General features: G+C 42.5%; 1 long non-coding RNA gene and 1 pseudogene across 1 annotated transcript; both read left to right on the top strand.

The window, feature by feature from the left end:
* The first annotated feature begins 7,572 nt into the window (after positions 1–7,572).
* On the top strand, positions 7,573–8,567 carry LOC114497114 (annotated as a pseudogene).
* Positions 8,568–9,890: 1,323 nt separating this feature from the next.
* Positions 9,891–11,177, top strand: LOC118500466. Its single transcript, XR_004903025.1, has 2 exons — positions 9,891–10,879; positions 11,088–11,177. It is a non-coding gene; the product is annotated as an uncharacterized LOC118500466 (long non-coding RNA).
* Positions 11,178–14,950: the final 3,773 nt, after the last annotated feature.

Below are 14,950 nucleotides of genomic sequence, written 5' to 3'. Positions count from 1 at the left end.
GTAATTCCATACTGCTTTCCACACTGGCAGCACCAGTCTGCATTCCCACAAACAGTGCACCAGGGTTCCCTTTTCTGCTCATCCTCACTAATACTTGTTGTTCATTGATTTATTGATGATAACCATTCTGACAGGTGTGAGGTGATATCTCATTGTGGTTTTAATTTACATTTCTCTGATGGTTAGTGACATTGAACATTTTTCTAAGCCTTTTTCAATTCGTAAGCTTCTACTTTATTTCTTTTCTTAAGTTTGATTTTTTGAAGAAACTGGATTGTTGTTCAGAATACTTTCTCATAGCCTAGATTTTCTAATCATACGTTTAGTAAGCTCCTCTGGACTCTGAGTTTCCTATAAGTTGGAAGTTGGATTTCAAATTTTGACCAAATTCAGGTTTTTTGTTTCTGTTTTTGGCAAGGCCAAAAACAGAAACAGTGGTGGAAGAGTATCTTCCATCGGGAGACACATAATGTCTTGATTGTCTTTCTTTTTGGGGTATTAGGGTCCATCAATACTCAATACCTAGATCCACGAATCCATAAGGGGTTGCAAAAATTATCATTTGATCTTCATTTGCTAGCATAGAGAAACTTTTCCTCATCTACTATTTGGTTACCCAGTGGGACAGTTCATACAGGAAAGGCAGGATAAGACTGGATTCATTTTTTTACTTACCAAACTTCAAAAGAAGAAGTTAGTTTCCTATCATCCTCCTGGGTATTATTGCTTTGTTTGCTTTTAGTATTATTATGAACTCATAGATTTAAACACATTTGTTATATTTTAATACCTTGGAGTTAGTTTTCTTTTTCTTTTATTGATTTTAGAGAGAGTGAGAGGAAAGGGGAGTGAGAGAGAGAGAGAGAGAGAGAGAGAGAGAGAGAGGAGAGAGAGAGAGGACATTTTGTTGTTCCACTTATTACTTGTGCATTCACTGGTTGATTCCTGTATGTGCCCTGACAGGGATGAACCCGCAACCTTGGCATTTGGGTGATGCTCTAATTAACTACACTAGCCATGAAGGGATGCAGTTAGTTTTCTTATTGGTGCCCAATTTGTTACTGCTTTGACTAGAGGGAATAATCCAGTTGGCTCCTGAGTCCTTTTGACACTCCCCTAGTGGTCTTTGGAAGTCCTTGCTAGATGCTATGACATGGTTCACCTTGTACTCTTCCTGCCTCAGAACTAGGATCAACCATTTCCTGTGAGTGAATAAATCTAGGTCTGTTTTGGGGAGGGACATCCTTTCTTACACTGTGTACACACCATTTTGGCCTGCGCATTGCATGGTCCACAGAAGTCAACGCTGCCCTGTATGGGCAGAGCAGTGGCAAAGGTCTCAGCATAAAAAATACTTCCTCAAGAAAGCCCTCCCTGCTCCATCAGACCATATGAGCAGCCCCTCATCACCTTTTCTGTATTATTCATTTTTTATAAGTCAACATTCTTAGTCACAAGCAACAGAAACTGCCCTGGTAACTTAAATGAAAAAGGGGTTGACAAATAGATAAAGATAGAGGGTTTATTCTTCTCTTATAAAAATATAAGATGATAGGCACTTAAGGCAGGGAGGCTGTAAAGTGACTCTGCTTCTCAAAGTTGTCCAAGGACCCAGGTTCCTTCAGGGCTGTTGCTCTACATCCTCCAGGAAAGTGCTGTCCAGTGGAACTGCTGGTGAAGATGGACGTGCTCTCTATGTTCAGTACAGTGGCCACTAGCCATGTGTGTCTAACGAGCACTTGAAATGTGGCTAGAGTGACTGAGGGACTGCATTTTTAATTTTACTTAATTTTACTTAATTTTAATTAATTTAAGTAGGCACACATGGCTAACAGTTCCATAAATTTGCAGTGTTGTCCTCATCTGCCTGGCTGAAAGACTCCACCAATCCACCTTGTAGATCTCAGGAAGAGGAGGAGAAAGGGAAGGGCAAACAGCTTCCTTCTGAGGACACACATTACTTTCTTTCACATTGCATTGGTTACAATTTAGAAGGCCATGCCTAGCTGCAAGGGAGTCTGGGAAATGAAGTCTCTAGTTGGAGAGCAGTGTGTCTAGCTGACACTCAGCAGTTGCTGCTGCTGAAAAGAAGAAGAGGAGAATAGATATTGGTGGAGAAATAAAGACAGGGGAACTGAGTTGTTCTAGAATGTTGTTAGGAGTGAGGAGATGAGGAAGGCAGAGAATCAGGCCTTGAGGCCTCCGAGGCAGATATAAGGCTCGAATTCTCACTGTGATGCTCATTCTGTATTTTGCTTGCCATGTGTACCCAGTATTGAGTGCTGAGAGGTTAATATAGAGACTCCATATCTTAAAGCAGGATCTTGAGTTCCACAACTAACTACATTCGTTTTGTTATTTTATCCTTAAAAATCTAGGAGGAAAGAAGGAACTGTTACTATTCCCTCTCCAATCATGGCTCCCATCTTAACACCACCTTCTCCTTTGTGTGTCTGTGTCTTCTTTTCTTGTCTGTCTCCAATTTCTCTCTGCCTCTCTCTTATAAGGACACTTGTCATTGGATTTAGGGTCTGTCTGGATAATACAGGATAAGCTGCTCCTCTTAAGAACCTTTCCTTACACGTTTTGCCATATGAGGTAATACTCACAGGTTCTGAGATTAGGACACAGACACATCCTTTTGGAGTCACCATTCATCCCACTACAAATCAATTCACATAGAGAATTGAAGCTATCAAGTTTTGAGATTTAGAGGAGTGCAAGATCAGAGAGCCATGGTTAGTCTGTAGCAATACTGAAGGCTGATTTGAAGTTTACATCCCCTGTGAACTGCTCAGCTCCACGATCACTGGTTTTATTCTCGGTCTCTCTTTCCTCCCTTTACTAGGTCCTCCCACACGCTGGTGGGATGTGCTATGCCTATAAAAGAGAAGAATTCCTCACATCTGTAAAGTGTTTTATCCCTTATGAAACAATTTCACATAATATGAAATTTAAGAACTGGCACCACTTACCATTCTTGATTTAAAAAGCAGATTTATTGAGTTCCTTTGTTATTTTTCAAGGAAAAATAGTCCCCAGATTAAGTTGATTTTTATATCTGACCCTTGCTTGATTCCTTTTTGGGGTCAATGGCCTTCGATAGGAAAAAATAACCACAATCCTGCAGCCTAAGGAAATGGAAAGACAACAGGAGGCTTGAGCAGCCTGCAGCAGGCAGGAAGAAGCCAGCCCAGGGCAGAGGGCTGCGGAGAAGGAAGCTGCCCAAAGGCCTTGCCAGCCTCTGTGGGGAGGCTGTGCCTGGGCTCTTAGGGGCTGGGCGCCAGGCAGGGCAGGCACTCTCTGGCCTGGCACCTGGCTGGTGACAGCTGCTCTTCCCCAAATCCCAACACATTCACCCTCAAGAACCTTCATGATAGTTGACTGCAAAGCTGCTCACGTTTTCACATTCACAACCCACAGACACACACTCATTCATACCTAAGTGAGAGCATACATGCACACACATGGTTAAACTTATGAATAATTGATAGCATTTATTAGGTATTTACTGTGTATGGGTACCATTTGATAAAGTGCTTTTTATTCATTAATTCATTTCAATCCTTACCACAAACCTGTGAGGTAGGTAATATAATCCCCATTTAACAGAAGTAGAAACTGAGGCGCAGAGAGGCTAACTTGCCCAAGTTGGATTCGAACCCTGTGTGTCTGGACCCAGAGTCTACTGCTTTACCCAGGCCCACATCTACTCTGGTGTGACACACACACACACACACACGCCAACATGCATGAGCACTCACATGTGCACACAGAGCCATGAGTGCACGTGTAGACAAACATACCTGTGCACACACATGTTCTGCCACTCACAATGCTGCCAGACCTGTTTGTGTGCAAGTGTACTCTGACACACACACTCACTCACTGACCTTCCATGTGCACTCCAGTTGCCCCTCCTGTCTCCCTCTCCTTCCCAAGGGCAGATTTTCTTCTGAAACCAATGACTGAGGCCAGGCCTGGCCAGGTGCCCGGGTCAGGAGGGAGGGCAGGGTGGCCCCTGACAGAGTGATGGAAAGCAGGGAAGTCACAAATAAGCAAACAGCCCGCCTGAACACAGCCTCACGGAGCATTTCCTGAATGTCCAAGGATGTGTTTATTTTTTGACGACTGTCCAGAAGTGACCCCAGGTCCTTCCCTTCCCAAGTGGCCGTCTGGACGGAGCCGTGGTGTTGCAGGTCTGGCTCCCTCAGGGCTGATGTTTACAAATGACTCTGTTCTCTAATTGGGGCTGGGAGCCCTCGCAGGGTGGGCCCAGTTTACTTTTCAGCCTAATACCCCTAATTCTGGGTGTCCTGCTGCCAGCTTTCTGACCCCACATCTTCCAGCCTCCCCGCCTTTGCCCAAGCTGTCTTCTGCCTGGAATGCCCAGTTCTGTTCTCTACGTTGGTCTTACTCGCCTTCTTGGACCTCACTCAACAACACCTCCTCCAGGAAGCTGTCTCAGATTCTTTCAAAGTGTAAGGAATCTGTTTCTTTTGGCACTTAAAAAGAGTTAAAAATTTTTAGTTGTAAAATACATATAACTTAAAATTTACCATCTTAACCATTTAAAGCATACAGTTCAGTAGCGTTAAATAAGTACCTTCGCATTGTTGTTCAACTACCACTGCCATTGATCACAGAACTCTCTCATTTTGCAGAACTGAAACTCTGTACCCACTAAACAATAACTTCCTGTTCCCCCTCCTCCTGGTTCCCTGCGGTTGCCAGGCTGCCCCTTTTACTTTCTGTCCCTATGAATTTGACCACTTTAGATATCACATATAAGTGGAGTCATCCAGTATTTGTCTTTTTGTGACTGGTTTCTTTCACTTAACATAGTGTCCTCAACGTTCATACATGTTTGAGCATGTGTCAGAATATTTTTTCCTTTTAAAGGCTGAATAACATTCCATTGCATGTATATACATACCACATATTGTTTATTCATTCATCCATCAGTGGACACTTGGGTTGCTTCCACCTTTTGGCTATTGACTATTGGGTAATGCTGCTATAAACATGGGTGTAGCAATGTCTCTCTGGCACTTTTTTTTAACATAGCACTTGTTTGTCTATTCATTTGTTCATGGACATTTGGATTGTTTCCAGTTTTTAGCTACTGCAAATAAAGCTGCTACAAATATTTGTTTATAAGTCTTCATATGGACCTGTTCTTTCATTTCTCTTGGGCAAATATCTGGGAGTGGGCTGGATTATACATTACATGTATGTTTACTTTTCCAAAGAAACTGTCAAACTGTTGTCCAAAGTAATTGTACTATTTTTTATTCTTATCAGTGTATCTAATTTCTTCATGTTCTCACCAATACTGGGTACAGTCTTTTTAATTTGAACTATTTATTCTAATAGGTGATAGTGGTATCTCATTGTGGTTTAAATTTGTATTTCCCTATTGACTATTATTTGCCTTTGTATATTTTCTTTAGGAAAGTGTCTGTTCACATCTTTTGCTGATTATTTTAATTGGATTGTTTGTTTTCTTATTATTGATTTTTAGAGATAAATATATATATATTTAAATTAAAAATGGTACAAAAACTTTTATTTGAATCAAACGGACAACACCTGCTGGGAAGCAAGACCTCAAATGCTCCCGTGTGTTCTCGATGCAAGTGCTTTCTCAGACGTGAGATGCACACAGATTTTTCCCAACGAATGGCTTGTCTTTTCATTCTCTTAACATTATTTTTTGAGGAGTAGAAAATTTTAATTTTATGAAGTATAATTAATCATTTTATCTGTCAAACTTTTGATGTCCCATCTAAGAAATTTTTGTGTAACTTGAGGTCACAAAGATTTATAGAAATTTTATAGATTTAGGTTTTACATGTAAAGTCTATGATCCATTTTGATCTGAATTTTTGCATATGGTAGGTATGGCTTGAACTTTCTTCTTTACATATACATACCCAATTGTTTTGGCATCAGTTGTCGAAAAGACAACTCTCTTCACTGAATTGTCTTTGCATCTTTGTTGAAAATTAATTGTCCATATATGTGTGTGTTTCTTTCTGTTGCATTGATCTATTTGTTTGTCTTAGTGCGAGTGCCACACTGTTTTGTTAACTGTACCTTTATATAGGTCTTGAAATCAAGCAGTACTAGACCTCCAACTTTGTTATGTTTCAAAGTTGTATTTATTCTGTCTTTTGTATTTCTACGAGAATTTTAGAATCAACTTGTCAACTTCCACAAAAAAGGTCTGCTAGGATTTTGATTAGGTTTGTGTCAATGCTGTGCATCAGTTTGAGAAGTGACATCCTAGCCATCTCCTGACCTATGAACATGGTATGTCTTCCATTTATTTAGGCTTTCTTTAGTTTCTCTCATTAATGGTTCATAGTTTTCAGTGTACTAACCTACATATCTTTTGTCAGCTTTATCCTTAAATAGTTCATATTTTTGATGGTATCGTAAAGGACTTTTTGACAAAAATTTAGGCTCTATTGAGATATAATTAACAAATACAATTATAAGATGTCTCAAGTATAGATTGTGGTGATTTGATATACATATACATTGTGAAAGGATCTCCCCATCTACTTAATTAATTTATATGTCAACTCACATATACATCTGGGTTTTCTTTTTTTTTTGGTGAGAATATTTAAGTTCTACTCTCTTACCAAATTTCAATGACACAATATAGTATTATCAACCACAGTCACCATGTATTGTACATTAGATCCTCAGACCTTTTTCACCTTATAGTTGAAAGTTTGTGCCCTTTTACCAACTGCTGCCTATTTCTGTTACTTCCCAGCCTCTGGCAACTGCTTTTCTACTCTGTGTTGTATGAGTTTGACTTATTTTTTTTAGATTCACATATAAGTGATACTATACAGTATTTGTCTTTCTCTGTTTAGCTTATTCTACTTAGCAGAATTCCTTCAAGTTCTATCCATGTTGTTGCAGACAGCAGGATTTACTTCTTTCTCGTGGCTAAATAATATTCCATTGTGTGTGTGTTTGTTATGTCTATATCACACTTTCTTAATTCATTTATCTGTTGATGGATGTCTAGGATGTTTCCATATCTTGGCTATTGTAAATAATGCTGTAGTGAATATGGGAGTACAAATGTCTCTTTTTTATTGTTTTAATTTCCTTTGGATAAACACCCAGAAGTAGGATTGCTGGATAATATGTTCACTCTATTATTAATTTTATGAGGAACCTGCATACTATGGTCCATAGTGGCTGCACCAATTTACTTTCCTGCCAACAGTGTACAAGTGTTTCCTTCTCTACACATCTTTGCCAACACTTATCTCTTGTCTTTTTGATGATAGTCATTCTGATTTCCATTAGAATGGAATTTAAATTTTCTTTTAAATTTCTAATTGTTCATTGCTAGTGTATCAAAATACAATTTATTTTTGGAAATTGATCTTTCATCCTATAATAATCTTGCTAAACTCACTTATAATTTTAGTAGGTCTTTGTAGAGGCCAATGGATTTTCTACATAGTGATTATGTCAAATGCCAATAAAGATAATATGCTTCTTCTTTTCCAATCTGGATGACTTCTTAAAAATCTTTTTTTGCATTGCTTTCCATCTCTGGCCTTGGATGCAGCAGCTCTGGTGCTGTTGATGTCCAAGAAGAACTGGATTGCCATTTATGAATTCCTTTTTTAATGAGGGAGTGACAGTGGCCAAGAAGGATAGGCACATGCTTAAACACCCCAAGCTGGCTGACAAGAACGTGCCTAATCTCTATGTCATGAAGCCATGTGGTCTCTCAAATCATGAGGCTACGTGAAGGAAGAGTTTGCCTGGAGACATTTCTACTGGTAACTCACCAAAAGGGCATCTAGTATCTCCATGATTACTTCCACCTGCTCCCTGAGATTGTACCTGCCACTTTCCACTTCAGCTGCCCTGAGACTGGCAGACCAATGGCCAAAGGTCTGGGAGTGAGAGACCTGCAGGACTCACACTGAAGGACAAAGGACGGCTGTGCTCCCTGGTGCTGACAAGAAAGCTAAGGCCAGGGCTGGGCCAGCAACCGAATTCCAGTTTAAAGGTGGGTTTTGTTCTGGACATTGTCAGACACCTCAGTAAAGTTTGGAGGGATTATTTTGTGTTGAATAAACATGTGGTCAGAAAATTAAAAAAAAATCTTTTCTTGCCTTATTGAATTGTCTAGAAACGCTAGTGCAATGTTGAAAAGGAGTGTCAAGAGCAGACATCATCATTGTGTTCCTGATCTGAAGGGAAAAACATTCAGTCTCTCACCATTAAATATGATGCTAGCTGTGAACTTTCTGTATGCCTTTTATCGGGTCAGGGGCACTTCCTTCTACTTCCGATTTCTTGTGAATTTTCATCTTGATTTTTGTCAAATTCTTTTTCTGTATCTATTGAGATAATCAACTGGATTTTATCCCCTTGATTCATTAATTGATTTTTGGATGTTAAATCAACCTTGGATCCTTGGGAAAAACCCTACCTGGTCATAATGTATAAGTCTTTTAATATATTGTTGGATTCAATTCTAAAATTTAAAAAAAAATTTGTGAAAGTTCATGATGGATATTAGTCAATGGTTTTCTCTTTCTTTCTTTCTTTCTTTCTTTCTCTCTTTCTTTTTCTTCTTTCTATATGTCTTGTCTAATTTTGTAAGAGTGATGCTAGCCTAGCCTCATAGAATGAGTTCAGAAGTAGTCTCTGCTCTTCAGTTTCAAGGCAGAGTATGTAGAATTGGTGTTATTTCTTACTTAAATGTTTGCTAGAATTCACCAGTGAAGTCAACTGGGCCTGGGAAGGTTTATAACAACAAAGTCAATTTCTATAATAGGAATATTCAGGATATTTATTTCTTCTTGGGTGAGCTTTAGCAGTTTGATGAAAAATTTTGGCCATTATTTCTTCTTTCTTTTGGAAATTCCAGTCATATATTTGCGTGTATGTGTGCCTGTCTCTAGACAACATATTATATATATGTATATATTATGTGTAGTATATATTATATATTAGGCTGCTTGAGTTGTTCTATAGTTCACTAATGGTATATTCAATTCTGTTTCTCTAGAAGTTGATATGGATTTTTAAATGTCTTTTATGTCCCTATCATGTTTGCTCTTTCCTCTAGCTTTTGAAAATATCAATGCAGTTATAATAACTGGTTTAATGTTCTTGTCTGCTAATTCTAAATTCTGTGTGAGTTCTAGGTTTTTATTTATTGATCTTTCTCCTCCTTATGGGTTGCACTTTCTTACTTCTTTGCATTGGTGGTAATTTTTAATGGATGCCAAACAGTTTGAATTTTACGTAGTTGGGGATGCTGTATTCTTATACATATTTTTGAGTTTTGTTCTGGATGCCATCAAGTTACTTGAAACAGTTTGGTCTTTTGGGATCTTTCTTATTAGACGGCCCTAGGGTGGTGTTAGTCTAAGGCTAACTTTGTCACACTATTGAAGTGAGACCCTTCGAGGTATTCTACCAGCCAAGTGAAAACTGGAGGTTTCCAGCTTGGTGGGTGGAAACAGCAAATATTTTTGGCCCTCTAATCTTTTCTGGTCATTCTTTTCCTGGCTTTGGGTAGCATCTTCGTGCACCATGCACTGGTCTATACTTTGCTAGGTATTTGAGGGGGCTGCTCATCTCTGCAGTTGTCTCTCTGTGCAACACTTCTCTCCAGGATTCAACCCTGCAAATGCCAGGGGAGGATGATTTCCTTAGAGACCCTCTTGGCTCCTTCTCCTTAACTCACTGCCTTAACTAATCTCTGCCTGGGATTCCTTCTCCCTTTGCTGCATCCTGGAAACTCCAAGGGCAGCAAGTGGGGAAAAGTGTATGACTCACCTTGTTGATTTCCTGTCTCTGTTGCTTTAGGTTCAGTGTCTCAAAAGGTGTCTCATAGATTTTGTACTATGTTTTAGTTGCTTTGGGTGGGAGCATAAATCCAGTCCCTGTTATTATATCTTGCCTGGAAGTGGAAGGCACTCAGCGCTGTTTCATTTTCAGCAATAGTGCCATTAAACTGTGAGGCTAGCAGTTCTAGAGGAGACTGAGGTGCCTTATGGGGTTTGCTGGACAAAGACGGGTCAGTTTATATGAAAAAGTGTGCTTCTCTGCGCCCACAGCTGCATATCTGATATCCCTGGGTGCACATTTGTCTGCAAATGTCTGTCTGCAGGTCTGTCTGCACATGTGTCTGCATGTCTGAGTGCAGTCTACTGGAGTATGGGAAGCTGTCTGTTGCTGCACTGGGAACAGGGTCCATTCTTCTGTCTGCTCAGTGGGAAGTCCAGGATGCTTATATAGTCATTCTGCCAAATTTCTAGATGTCCCATGCTAGAGTCCACTAGGCCTGAGTTGGCCTGTGGACAGGCTGCTGATGAGTCAAGCAGAGATTTGCCTCTCGTAGTTCTGGTTTGGACAAGGTGGGAGCAGACAGGCTTGTCTGTTTTGAGTCAGCTGGGGCTGATTCTGGGGTCTGCCACTCCTTTCCCTTCTACAGCAGTCCCACAGGCCCCAGGCTGACCCTTCAGTGGTTCTTGGTTTGAGTGCTGGTCTCCTTGGTCATAGGAAGGATCTGGTTGTTGCTATCAGCCCAGCCCAGGTCTTGGAAAGTAAGACCTAGTTCTGCACAGTGGATTTTCCCATGGGCCTCCAGGAGAGCCAATGCCAAAATAATGCTTTCAGGAGGTCCAGATTTTACCAGAACTTGCTTCTTCCTTTCATCTGTGCCAGGGAGTGGGCACGTGTTGACACTGTCCAGGCCATCTCCATAGCATCCAGTTCATTCTGAGCTCTTTTTTTTTAAAGGATGGACAATAGCACATAAAGCTATCTATATAATAGGCACCAAATTTACCATGACAGTTGGAATAGAAGGAAGGTGCATTTTTAAAAAAGATTTTATTTATTTACTTTTAGAGAGGGAAGGAAAGGAGATAGAGAGAGGGAGAGAAACATCAATGTGCGGTTGCTGGGGATCATGGCCTGCAACCCAGGCATGTACCCTGACTGGGAATCGAACCTGCGACACTTTGGTTCGCAGCCCGAGCTCAATCCACTGAGCTACACCAGCCAGGGCTAGAAGGAAGGTGCATTTTTAAAATGAAATTAAATTTAGTTCAAGGTCCCGCTTGTCAAGATGGATAATCAGCCCAAGAATTCTAGAATTTATGCAGTCCAAAAAAAAAGGGGGGGAGGGAATTTAATCTAATTAAGTATATTGAGTGTGCATATTCCTAATATCCTGTCAGTTCAGCTACCTGGAAATCTATATTCCAGGGAAGTTTCCTCACATGTCCATAAGGGGACATGTCCATGTTTGCTGTGGCTTTGTATACAATGGTGTGGAGTTGGAGGCAATCTGTCTAATTCCTACCTGAGGTAGGATGAGAACCAGGTGCAGGAAAGACCTTATGGCACGGTGTCTTTTAACCCATGATGGCCTTTGTTTGAACTCTTCCTGTGATGGGAAGCTCAGAGGAACGTGTTACGTTGCTAGGAAGCTCAGATTGTGCCAGAATTACATTTCCCTGCAGTGAACTTGGTATCTTGGGGGTGGGGCATGAATTTGGGAGAAACAGTGTGTATTCATTCATTCATTTATAAAACACTAGGCAACTGCCTTTGCTAGGTTTTAGAGGTGCAGGAGTCTCTGCTTAAAATCTAATAGGGGAAACAGAGATAGAGAAACAAATTAACAGGTTATCAAATTGATGATTGTGGCAAAAGAAAAAGAACAATATTTGTATGGTCTAATTAAGGTTTACAGTGGAGAGATAAAAGGAAGATCTCTCTGAAAAAGGGACATGGAAATGAGACCTAAGAGCTGAGTAGAAGTGGGTAGGGGAAAGGGCAGGGCAGAGTGTTCCAAATGAGATAAGGCAGGTACAAAGTTCATGAGGTGGGCAAAAGCCTGGCCCCTTTAAGGAACCTCTCTGGCTGGCTGCAGCGAGGTGCATGAGCTGGAGAGAGCACAGGAGAGGAGCCTGGAGGCAGAGGCAGGGCTAGGGACTCGCAGAGCCAACTGCCTGATAAGGGGACCACATAATTTATCATCCAGACTAGGACACATTTGAGACTGAAAAGGGTGCTACTAATAATAATGTTGGAATAACAGGTCACCCTACTTCAAGTTTTATTCTCAAGGATATGAGAAGCCACTGGGGTCTCAAGGACATGGAGATGTGATCTGATTTGCCCCTGGAGGGCCTGAGGTAGGACCATAGCACTCAAAAACCTCCCAGCATGCTTCCTGTCCTCATGGAGGAGCCTCTCGAGAAAGCCTTGGGAAGTGTTAGAAATCTGGAGTGAGAGAAGCAGCCAGGAGCCCAGAGATGGTCAGTGGGGTCCTGTGGGATGGGCAGTGAGCTGGTGGGTACTGTGGATCTGCAGCAAACATCCCAGTGCCGCCTGCCTCCCACCTGTCCCTGACAGCTGCCCTTCCCAGCAAGTGAATCTGCCCCCAGTTGAAGAGAAAGGAGACAGTGATGAGAACTGTCCCATGAATGCCACAGGCTGATGTGGGGGGACTGATGTGCCCCACTCTGCCACGGTTGCAAGTCAGGTGGGAAGGGAACAACCCTCTTATAATAGCCCAGATCAATCTGACTGTCAAAGATTTTACAAAGCAGGAGAGTGAGATGTAGGAATAAGGTGACAAGGCTCCTATTTTGCTGCCCCTGGTCTTTAGCACTCTGGTCTCCACCTTCCTGTGGGAAGTACACTCTCCTTTTACTCACTCAGTACATTGTTTGTGCCAAGCAGGGGCCACAGCTGGCTCTGGAGCTCCCAATATAAGTGATCCTGGTGTTATCCCTCCCCATGCACACACAGATCCACAGACCCAGGTCCAAAGGGCAGAACACAAATTCCTGCCTCAAAGGAGCTTGGAGTGGACAAAACCTAGAGAAGATGGTAGCTTAGGAAGGAACCAAATTTCCAAAACTCTCCAAAGCCGTCTGTGCACATACTCAGCAAATTAGTCTTTTTCCAGGCGGGACCCAGGTCTCTTCCATGAGAGTAAGAGGCAGCCAAGGGTGTGGACTGGGTGTGACAAGCACTGTTCATTATACTAAGAGCCATCCCTTCTCCTTCCCTGTTAACAATGTGACTTGTGCAATCAGCACCTGGAAAATCCTGATCTTCAGGAAGCAGAGACCCTGGGCCATCTTCCAGGCCCAGGAGTTAAATCATGATTGGTTTAAATGGCTCATGGCAACCCATTCCTTTGGTCAGTGACTGGACTAGATGGGGGAGAAGGTGAGGATATGAGATCCCTTTCTGGCTAATGAGATGCAAAGGGAAGTCTGCTTGGGAGGGCTCTTCTTCCTAAATTATAAAAGATAGGCTTAGCCCTGGCTGGCGTAGCTCAGTGGATTGAGCGCAGGCTGCGAACCAAAGTGTTGCAGGTTCAATTCCCAGTCAGGGTACATGCCTGGGTTGCAGGCCATGACCCCCAGCAACCGCACACTGATGTCTCTCTCTCTCTCTTTCTCCCTTCCTCCCCTCTCTAAAAATAAATAAATAAATAAATCTTTAAAAATAAAAAAAAAAAGATAGGCTTGGCTGGAGAATTCAGTTTCTGTCTGGTCTCTAATCCCTTTCCCCTCCCTTGACTGACAACATGATGCTTGGTGGTATAGCAGCCACTTTGTAACCAGAGTGCAAGAACCAAAGATGATGGTGTGGGAAGATAGAAAGAGTCTGAATAATTGAAGCCATTCTTGCATCCCAGTAGTCCAGGGTGGCTTGTCTCTGGCATTTTGTTATGTGAGACAAATCACCTGTAGTTTTCTAAGCTGCCATAGCCAGGCACTGTATGAGGTGCAGCCAAAGTCTGGCCTTGACTCTCACCCCCATAATGCCGCTGAGGTTTCCAGGTTGGGGAATGCTTTCCCCCATCCTTGAAGGAAAAATTAAATTGCACAAAGAAGCAGGAGGCTCCCAAGATCACAAATAGCTGCTTTGCCTCTTACCACCTTGCTGGGCCTTGGTTTCCACATCTGCACAATGAGGGCATTACACAGCACTTGGCTCACAGAGTTGTTGGGAAGGCAATGAGAGAGTAAATGGGATACTGAGAAATAGTGAAATAAACCCAGGAAATCACTGGTGTAGAGCAGCTGTCCAGTAAGAGTCAGCCCCTTCCCTCGCTGGGAGTCACATGGACCACCCCTCCGCCCCTGGCTGTCAGGTCACACACGCTCATTGTGCATGTCACCCTTACTGCCAGGAGAAGACTTTGCATTATGGAATCTTGAGTTTTAAATGAAGTGTCAAGTATAATTTGGCAACACTAAGAATTAATTATGTGATTGCCCTTAGACAAGTCAGGGAGCTCAGTTTTGATTGTGAAATTGGTGTTTGCCCACAGGGGAGGGGACCTCCATCCCTCACCCAGGGCAGTGTTGAGGGGACAGGGATGGTACTCTGCATGGTCAGCACATTTCCCACCCCAGACCCTCAGAAGTGGGGCTCCTTGAGGAGTGACCAAGGCATGGGGCTGGGAGGCAGAGAAGAAGGTATTTCTAGGAGTGTCCCTTCTGTCACGGCTGCCCCTTGCTGGCTACGTCTGTCCTCCATGGCTTGTGCACTCCATCTGTCAGCTGCAGACACACATGTGGCTGCTGTCAGTCCTTTCCCTTTAAGGGAAGGGAAACATTTCCTGAAAGGGTGGTGGTGGAAGAGGGAGACAGGCAGCCAGAAGGGAGGCTGCATTTGTCTCGATGACAAACCAAGGACAAAGGCTCAGTCTGGAGCATTCCAGGAGGGGCCTGCCTCCTCCTGAGGATGGAGAGAACCATCCTCCCCTGGCCTGATGTTGGAGGGGGGGGTTTGGAACCCGGGACATGTTTTGAGGGGGGAGCGGGTATGCAGGGAGTAAGCAGCTGTGTCTGGACATCCAGGCCCCACCCAAATCAACAGCCCCCACCCCACGCCAGGCCTCCCCTCT

Source organism: Phyllostomus discolor, chromosome 5 (genome assembly GCF_004126475.2).
Source record: "Phyllostomus discolor isolate MPI-MPIP mPhyDis1 chromosome 5, mPhyDis1.pri.v3, whole genome shotgun sequence".
Taxonomy (NCBI): Eukaryota; Metazoa; Chordata; class Mammalia; order Chiroptera; family Phyllostomidae; genus Phyllostomus; species Phyllostomus discolor.
The sequence above is the reverse complement of the archived record's forward strand: the minus strand, read 5'-3'. Positions and strand labels throughout refer to the sequence as shown.